A 10297-nucleotide genomic window follows, 5' to 3' on the forward strand; every position below is an offset into this window, starting at 1 on the left:
TGTGTAGATGGAGGAGCGGATCGAATGAGATGAATTACTCAATCCTAATCTGACCAGTAAATTTGCAAAGTACTCTAAACTCTCAGAGCAATCCTCCACTGCCAACCAAAGCCTGAACCCGGCTGTGGAATTAGAACTCTAGTAAACTTCAGGCTTAAACAATTTTCATTGTCAAGGAAGACTAAAACATTGTTGAAAGGGTAAAAAAATAAATGACAATAAAATGTGAATTACTTGAAGTGAAAGGAATTTGGTAAACATTATGAAGTTTTCATTAAAAGATGAGGTCAAAGAAAGAAACAAAAAATAGAGGCATCTACTAAATCAACCAACTTAAAGTTAGTGGGAGTAGCCAATTTGTATTCTATTCCCTGGTACAAGCAGTTAAACCTGTTTAATCATTAAGATGCCTGGAAATAACCCAGAGCATTGCTTTGACCTATTGTTTCTTAGTAAGCCTCTGTGGTCATTAGCGGTGTCTATGGAGTTTTCTTTTTATTATCTGTACTAACTCTATGACTACTATCACAGTCCTGAGTGGGAATGGGAACTAAATTTTAGAATAGATCAGTGTGGAATTATCCCTTATTCATTTGGTGGTTACTAGACTCTGGGTAAAATGTCAAACACCATAGGCCTGGCAACCAAAGGCTTCAGACCTGGTCTCAGTTCAGCCAGTACACTGGCAGTGCCATGGCTTATGCCCAAAGCAAGACGTACGTTTTCCTCCATATTCTCACATCAAGCCTATTCTGTAAGTCAGTGGAAATGGCTGCATTTTGACAATCCATTGTTAAGTAAAGAGTGTTAATAATTGGGATAAGAAACAATATGTCTACATAAATGTAGGTAGAGTATTTAGCCTAGAAAGAGTCATCATCTATGGATTTGATCAAACTTCAAAATGTTGACCAGCAAAATGAGTGATGGAATCTGGGCTTTTTCTTTTTTAAGCTGTGGGGTGGGTTTTTTTTAACTTGCTTTAAAGGCTGTTGGTTGATTGGCTAGTTTAGGGCAGTGGTCGGCAAACCGCGGCTCGAGAGCCACATGCGGCTCTTTGGCCCCGTGGCATGGGCCACGAAGTTTCAATCACCCTGTACGTGCGCACCCGCACGTGGTATTTTGTGGAAGAGCCACACTCAAGGGGCCAGTTTGCCGACCACTGGCTTAGGGGGAGGGAGGGTAGGGAATCTGACTCTTGTCTACATTAAGCTCACTGGTGGTTGTTTCTGTGAGTCCCCACCTAAGAGCCAGCTCAGTGACTGAAGTAGGTGCAGCCACTCCGAAGCAGCCGGTGTTTATGTCCATCCACCGAATGAATGAGCCACCTGCCCATCTGTTTCAAGTATCTATCCCAAGTACCTCCATCTGTTTCCTCAATTCTAGCCACCATTTTAAGACAGCCTCCTTGTTTTTTGATATGTGAATAGATGCCTGAGGAATATGTTTAAATAGTAACAAAAATATTGTGATTTTACACATTATATTCCTCATTAAAAAGAAAAAAAGAACCATTTATGTGACACTCTGTAGGATTTCCATAGGCCTTTACCTGAGCCCTTTAATGATTTACTAGGTATAAAACACTAGATCAGGACATCCCCGACCTGGTATTTGCTTGTCTGAGTACCAATCCTGTATGCTTGCTAATGTAGGTAGCATGGAATTGTAAAAGCTGGTCTTCCAATTAATTAAATCTACTCCCCTTCCCCAACCCCACCCCTCCCCGCCCTCCCACACGCTAAACAGGACTTTTGTATTCATTATATATTTAAGTGTTGGTTGCTAATTTTTTACATCTGGAAAAGCAAAAGTACTTTTCCTAAGGAAAAATAAGTTCCTCTGTCCCAAAATACCCCCCACAAAACACTGTCGTTAATGACAGGGCATGTTGTAAGCCTGTAAGCATTGAGAGACTGAGGTGGAGGTGTGTGCTCTGCACGTGGAGGCCCTCCCGAGGATGCTCCTGCAGCACACTGCACTTTGGGACTGTTCTCTCCAAACGGTTCCTTAGAACCCAGGAGCAGGTCTGTGTAGAATGGCTGAACCCAGGGGAAATATTTTTGTCTAGCTTTAAGTGCTCACATTGTGGAAAAATCCGTATCAAGTACTGCAATACACATTCAAATTTAGTCAACTACATTCTCCATTGAGCCCTAATATTTAAAAAAAAAAAGTTTCTGAACCGGGATTTAATGTATATGGGGGAGGGGGGAGGAAACAGACACGAAGCAAACCAGAAACCCTCTAAACAACAGTGTCCTTCTTCAGAAGATACCGAGCAGTGTTTACCTGGAGGGAGCAGCACCCATGCTCTCTCACTGGACTCCTGCAGTGGGCCTCCCAGCATCTCCAGGCACTTGTTAGACATCCATATTCTCAGGCCCCCAGACTTGTTGAGTCAGAAGCTCGGGGGTTGGGGCCCAGCAGCCTGTGTTTTTAAACAAGCCCTCCAGGTGGATGGTGACGCCCACTCAAGTTTGAGAGTCATTGGACTAAGGGCCAGAGACAACCAGCCTGCCATGTACTCTAGAGAATAGCAAGATAGGACAGCCCCCAAAATTAGAACTGATATGGCCCTGAAAACATTCTGACCATCTAGATTTCCATTTCCTAAGAAACAGGAGAGCAGACAGTGGGTATCCCTGGAGGAGCAGGGCTCAGAGTTGGGGGAGAGCACTGGTGACTTCAAGGCAACTGTGAAATTGGGCCGGCAGAGCTCACTGCAGTGCATGGGCACCGTTTTTTCCTTTCAAAGCTACAGCAGTAGTGGATTCAGGACCCAGAGCATGTGGTCGTTTGTAACACGTTTGGAACGACTGCGAGAAATGAGAGGCAGCATGCAGCAAATTAATAAGGAAAAGATTATCCCATCTGGGGAGCTGGGCTCTGCACCTGCCAACACGGCCCTCTCTCTGTGAAACTGCTATGTTGGTCACAAATTAAATAAGCTTCCTGAATTCCTCAGCTATTAACTTCCAGCGGGGGAGTCCCAGGTTCGCCCCTCCAGAATGACCACACTGTGACTACCAAGGGCTTCTTCGATCTTCGTGGCCAACCTTTCTCTGATTGTAGGAACTGGTGTCTGGAAGTAGGACAATGACATATACTTTGTGTGTATGTGTGTGTCTGTGTGTGCACAGTTTAGACACTGCAAATGGCATTTGAAGATTTTCTGTCTACGGACTGGGGTGGAGGGTGTCCACATTACCCATCTCAGGTGATATGGCAACCTGAATTCAGACCAGCCTGCCTTAGGAGCCAGGAGTCCTGCCTTAGGAGCCATTAAGTCGGTTGCCAAGCCATTTCCAGTCTTAGCCTCCAGCCTTTGTCTGTCAGAGGGGGAGACTGACCTGGAAGGTGTTAGAGGTACATTTCAGCTTTCAGAGTCTATCATTCATTCTTCCTGCTTCATCTGTGGTGTTTAAAAAAATTAAAAAAGAGAGAGAGATTAAAGAGATTTCTTAGGCACCTAAAGGCTGGGGACCATTCCGAGAATTCACTGTTCATCTCCTGCCTCCTCCATCATTGATGTTTTCCTGTGGGGCACTCGTGACAAGATTGAAATCAGGAGGGGCTCAGGTCAGCATGGGAGTTGGGGAGGCGGGGAACGTGCCCCAGTGAAGGTTTTCACTGCATATGTGACTATGAAAACGTCACCAACTGTTTGACAATCGGGCCTTGGGGATCGTGTCCAAAGATTCACGGTGCAAACTTTCTGCCTGGCTCTGAACACACTTTCCCAGGCAGACGGTAGTGGCCTGTGTTTGCTGTCACTCCCTATTACACGGGACCTGGCAAAGGGAGATCCCGTGTGGTGTCGAGTGGCAGAGTCAGGAAAACCTGGATCAAACCATGGGGTTTGCATCCTGGGGGGCCACTGTTTATAGCAGCTGTCTGAACCGAAAGGGGCTTGCACCTCAGCTCCTTGGGTTTCATGACGTCATCAAGGATTTGCAGCCTTCAACTTGCTTCACTCGTCCCCAGCACTCTGGATATATCTTCTTTCTTGAGACAATGGCCTTGAAAACAAGGGTGTCACGTGATCAGTTATGGCAGAACCACACCCAATAGCAGAGTTCTTCAAAGCAGACCATAGGGAAGGCCATGCTGAGTGGGGCTTGGGCCAGCACAGGAGATAGGCCTCCCTGGCACAGCAGGGTCCAGGATTCCTCATTCCAGCCACCCTCTGGGCCTGAATGTTTGAGAAACCTCCATTTTCTTTCTAGCTCAATCCACTTTGGCACCCAGTGCACGCCCATCTTCTCTTCCTGGTGACCTTGGCAGTCTGTTTTTTTCTGGCATTCAACTTCTCACCTTCCAGAAGTTGAGAACTAAGAGTATAGGTGCTCGAGTCTGAACCCCAGCTCTGCTACTAGAGCTGTGTGACTGTGGGAAAGGTACTTAACTTCTCTGTACCCCAATTTCCTCACTTTTAAAGGACAAGTAAATAGATATTATCACTTACCTCATAGGATCTTGTAAGCATTAGATGAGGTAATACACATAAAGCACTTAGAAAAGTTATGGGTCCCGTGGACAAGTCTCAAAAAGTGTTCACAGGCTCTTCCTCTGCTGACAGATAAGCTGGGCCCACCTAGTGCAGGTACCTGAGACTCTTCTCTGACCCTTACAGGGGTTCTCATTTCCCCTGTGTTCCACCAGCATCCAGGACCACTCGTCTGTTCTGGAAGATGCAAAGAGGCAACTCTTGTTTATCCGCTGGTAATACTCCTTGGCAGTTAAGATGCAACCACTACACACACTTAGGCAAATGGAGAAGGAGATACACTGCAATAAAAGACATTTTTCTAGACTGTGCATTCTAAATGAAGCCCATTATCCTTACATGTCCCTCCCAGCTGAATGGAAATGACTGAAGCCAGGGCGAAATGGATGAACTCGCATGGTCTGAAAGAGGAGCAAGAAGCCCCAGTCACATTTCTAAAAACAGCTGTGGCCTATCAGGAAGGTCCTTCCTCACTGTTCAGCTGCCTGTCATCCAGCCCATTACTCAATTATAATGACCGGTGCTCACTGTAAGCAGGCACTGTCAGGGGCACCCAATGTGGATTCACTCACTTATCCTTACAACAATCCATAGTCCATGTGGCAGTATTTGTACTCCCATTTTATTTTATTTTTTAATATATTTTTTATTGTTGATAGTATTACAGATATCTCCCACCCACCCCCCCATACACTTCCTCCCAGCCCCTAACCACCCACCCAGGTTGTACTCCTGTTTTATAGATGAGGAAATGAAGGCACAGTTCAATTAAGTAGCCAAAAGTACCATACTAGTGAGTAGCAGAGTATCCATGCAGTTTGGACATGGAACACCCCCCGCCCCCAACCACGGCAACATGGAAACTGTGTGAAACTGGAGAATTGTGAAAACAGAAGAAATGGAAAATAGCTACATGCCTATAGCTACATGTAGCTTCTGAGCTTCCATCAAAAAGGAGGAGCGCCCAGGGTGTTTACACTTTCTAGCTTTCCAGAGAACATAGGCTGGCCCTCTCAAGGGTTAATGTGCAAAGAGGCTCATGTTGCATGGAAGCCCTTCCAAAGGTTGGCACAACACTGCCCGGTGCCGAACAATCCAGGGCAGGGTTTCTAGAGCTCTGTGCCAACTGTTTCCAGTGCCTGGAAATGGGGCAGCTGTCACCCCTTCTACCTCAGAGAAGAGCAGAAGGGCTTCCTGTGAGTTTTCACGACAGTATTCTGGAACCACTTCCTAAATTCAGGAATGCCCATTCCTTCCCAGGTCAAAAATTTACTGAGTTATTTTGTGTTTGGAGTTGGTGGAGGAGAGAAAGAGCAATGGTCCAGGCCTCTGGATCTGCTGTCATCCTAGACACCAACATCAACAGAGGGGTGCCATCTCTTCCTCATTCTCCCAGGGAATGTCACTCATGATCCTGGATGGGCTTAGTTTCAGCCTCAGACCCTTAAGGCTGTGCTCTATATAGCACTACCAATTGATTAGAACTCACCCAAAAGATGAACTAGGTTTGCTATCCTGGTTTCCCAGTTTCTCAAGAACAGATCCCATAGGTGGTGGGCTAAGCAGCAAAGTCGAAGTGTTGAGGACTGGGTGTGAGCAGAATTTTGGTGAGAAAAAGAGTAAAGAATATTCTACAGACATGTTCATAGGGCCAGGCATCCGAGGGCCACAGGCAGATAATCCAATTCCAGAAGCCCAGTAAGGGGTAATTACTCGAGGCATTGGTTGAGCACAAGAAAAAGAGTTTGGCAACAGGCAGTCACATTACATCCCTATTTTGTACCAGATGCCATGCTAGATGCTTTGCATGCTATCTAAAATCCATGTCAACCACGCGATAGGAGTAATTTTAGAGACAAGGACACCGACAACACACAAGGCTAAATGACTAGCCCCAAGGTCACATAGTTAATAAAAATAAAGTCAGGTTTGAAGCCACATCCATATAATCCCAAGGCCCCCAATCTCTTTTTTTTTCAAATCAGTATTGTTTTATTTCCTTAAATTTCCCAAATGTTACCTAAAATCCTTAGTAAATTTACTGCTGCCCCTATGTTAATAATCTCTTGATATTCTTTGTATAATTCTATATTTTCTGGCATCCCCTCTGAGCTTATGGAGATATAATTGGCATAATATTGTATAAGTTTAAGATGTACAATATGTTGATTTGATGCATTGCAAAATGATTACCACCATCATGTTAGCTAACACGTCACATCACATAATTACCGTTTCTTTTTGTGGTGAGAACATTTAAGATCTATTCTCTTAGCAACTTTCCAGTATATAATCCAGTATTATTAATTATTACCATCATGCTGTGCATTAGATCCCCAGGAGTTATTCATCTTATAGCTGGAAGTTCATACTCTGACCAGTATTTTTCCATTTCCCCCATTCCCCAGCCCTCAGAAACTACCATTCTAGTCTGTCTCTATGAGTTCAGCTTTTTTAGATTCCACAGTATTTGTCTCTGTCTGACTTCACTGATTTCACTTAGCATCAATCATGTCCTCAAGATCCATCCATGTCATTGTGAACACCAAAGTCCCCAATCTTAACCACCAGACCTGTGGCTCTCAATCCTGATCTATACATTTAAATCACTTAGGCAACTTAATAAAAAAAAACACACAAATCTTTTCCCAGACCAACCCCAGATGAGTTAACTCAGAATCCCTGAGCATCCCAGTGGTTCTGTGACCAGCCAGGCTAGAACCACTGCCCCAGACTCCTCTTCCTCCAGGTAAGCACCAGTCAGAGGTAGCAGAGAATTCTGCTCATGGGAAGCAGAGTCCTATCCTGGTGGCCAGGGATTCTAATGCTGGCGATTGACTAGCCAAGACCTTAGTCCTATAGGAAATACAAGTAGGAGCCCAACCACAAAAACAAAAACAAACAAAAAAACAAAAAACAACCTTTGATACTAAAATCAACCTTCAGAGTCAGAATGTCAGAATGGGATGACCACAAAGCTCCCTCTCACACTGAATGCTGACCCGGGATTCTCACGTTTCTTTACATTCCCTGGAACAGGAGCATTGCTACCTGCTAGGGGAGGGCTCAGCCTGTTGGTGTGCGTCACCTGTCCCAATGGTGTGAAGAACAGAGTTCCAGGGGCCAGAGAACAGGCAGGTAATCACCTGTGCCACATCCCACCAGCCTGATCTGAGCCAGCGACAAGGTCCCACAGAGCATCTCACTAATGCCCATCTTACTCTGCTGGACTCCAGAGGACTTTACAAAGTCCAAACAAAGAGAAGAAAAACAAGTCACCCACAAGGATCGTTTGGCATGTTTTCTCTGTTTTTATAAGTAACCATTAGGTTACTTGTTGGCTTTGTCTTCTGCTCCTTCTAATACTTTTATCTCTCCCCGCCCCTACCTCAAACTGCCAAGCAGTCAGTCTGGATTGACACTTAGTAGGAAAGAAAAGGGCTCTAGTCTCACAGCCCCTCCCTGGAGGCTTCTTTTAGCAGCAGTGCAGGACATGCTCGGCTGAGCCAGGCCACGGGGCTAATCGAAGTTGGCAAACACTCTGAGTCAGCAGGCACCAATGTCCCAGGTCAGCTGGTGAGAGGGTAAGTGGGCAAGTGTCTGGCTTCTTCCTCGCGTTTTCCAAACAGGAATCCGAGTCCCAGTAATCACTAGCCTCTGGGACCAGAGGCTATTTTGGGCCTTTCTTTATCCAATGGAAAGTTAGGGGTGGTGTCATCTGAAACTTCCAAGGCGCATCCGGTTTCACCCTCATCCAGGACATGTCCCTAGAGGAAATGGAAGCAGAGTCAATGAGCCCGAAATGTGGGTGTCAGAACTTCCCTTTGTTTTTATTTGTGTCATTTCTTTCCATTCATCCCTCCTATTTTTAGCTCTGCTTTCCACTACTCTGGTTCAGGTCTAACTCCTGTGTCACCTGGACTCTCACAGCAGCCTCCTGGTGGGCTCGCTACCTCCGATCTGTTACCTCACCCCAATCTATCCTCCTAGCAGAATGATAGCAGAATCTATCATCATAGCAGAATGAGCTCCCTGAAGGGTCAATGGAAATACTGAATGCAAACCCGCTTAGTAACACATGATGCAAACAGCAACACCCACCTGCACACAAATCAACTGACTTGGCAAAAGACAGGGATGCGGTTTTTACTTACTGCTGAGAACACGGGGATAAAGTCCAGTGCTTTAGCAAAAGGATGAAATGGACAGACTGAAATGGCTGTTTTAGGGTAACAAGGGTATGAATCCCTACATACAGTCCTGGAACCTTCAAACAAGTTCTCAAGAAGGCATTCAAAGTGGCCTTGTCTGCTCAACAATTGTGTGATTTGTTTGTTTGTTTGTTTGGTTGGTTGGTTGGTTGCCTTCTGCAAGAGCCTGACCAGGACCCAGGCTGGGGAGGAGCCTGCAACCTATGTACATGCCCTTGACCAGAATCGAACCTGGAACCCTTTGGTCCACAGGCAGAGGATCTATCTACTGAGCCAAATCGCTAGGGGGTGAGTCTAGGTGATTTGTTAAACATCACTTAAGGAGTGCAATGCAGAATAAGAATATAAATTTCTAACGTGTCACATTGATGTAGTTGATAAATGGATAGAGGGACGGTTGGTCCAGTGGGGGGAGCATATGATTTCCCTCTCCTTAACATATGGAAGAGCTCTCCATTGCTGACAGAGCATAAATCAGTGAGACTGGCATATGTGGCTTCCTGGGATCTGGTTTTAGATTATTTTTCTACCTCATTGCTCAGACAACTCCCAACACTCCCTATACTGCATTCCCACCTTTCCCCTCCCTATTTCCCAAATACACCTTGAACTCTGTCTCTTCTGTGCCTTTGCTCACTTCCTTTTTCCCTCTCTGATTGTAAAAACCCCATTCAACCTAACCCATAGTTGGAGTGCCAGATAAAAAACAGGATGCCCTGTTAAATTTGAATTTCAGATAAATAATGAATAATCGGTCCATATAAGTATGTTCAAAAACTGCATGAAACATACTTAAATTAAAAAATTATTTGTTTACTTAAATTCAAATTTAACTTGGTGTCTTGTAATTTATTTGATAAATCCTTCAACCCTACCCATAAGCTAATGCCCATATGCATCCACAGGTTTTACTCTGCCCATCCCAAAGTGGGATTTGGCACTTTTTTATATTTTCTATACACAATTCACTCTTATCAAATCAATGGTGAATAATGTGTATTTACTGCAAGTTTCTTAGTAAATATGAAAGATGGGATTTATCTGACTAGTACCTACCATTTTGTCTAAAAAAAAATTCTTATTAAAAATGGCCTCATGAGCCTCTCTTCATTTGACCTCTCCCCTACAAAGCATTCAGCTACTCCCCTGCTCCCACTCTATTATGCAAAGAAGCCTCCATCTTCCACACCCAGACACAGGCTCTTTTACACAGGATGGTGGACTTATCAAAGCAATTTTTCAATCAAGCATAAACCTGAACCAACCACCCAGAGGAAAACCAAGGAAATGGCTTCCTCCTGGTTTAGATACATTCTACTTGAAGTTCTTCCAGCCACTGTGAAGCAGAATTCCTTTTAGTGTGTGTGACTGTAAATAGATGGGTTCTCAGAATGGAGACTTTGAAAAATAAGGATGAGCCCTAGCCCATTTGGCTCAGTGGATAGAGCGTCAGCCTGTGTACTGAAGTGTCCTGGGTTTGATTCCAGTCAAGGGCACATGCCTGGGTTGTGGGCTCAATCCCTAGTAGAGGGAGTACAGGAGGCAGCAGATCAATGATTCTCTGTCATCATTGATG

Source organism: Myotis brandtii, unplaced genomic scaffold (genome assembly GCF_000412655.1).
Source record: "Myotis brandtii unplaced genomic scaffold, ASM41265v1 scaffold399, whole genome shotgun sequence".
Taxonomy (NCBI): Eukaryota; Metazoa; Chordata; class Mammalia; order Chiroptera; family Vespertilionidae; genus Myotis; species Myotis brandtii.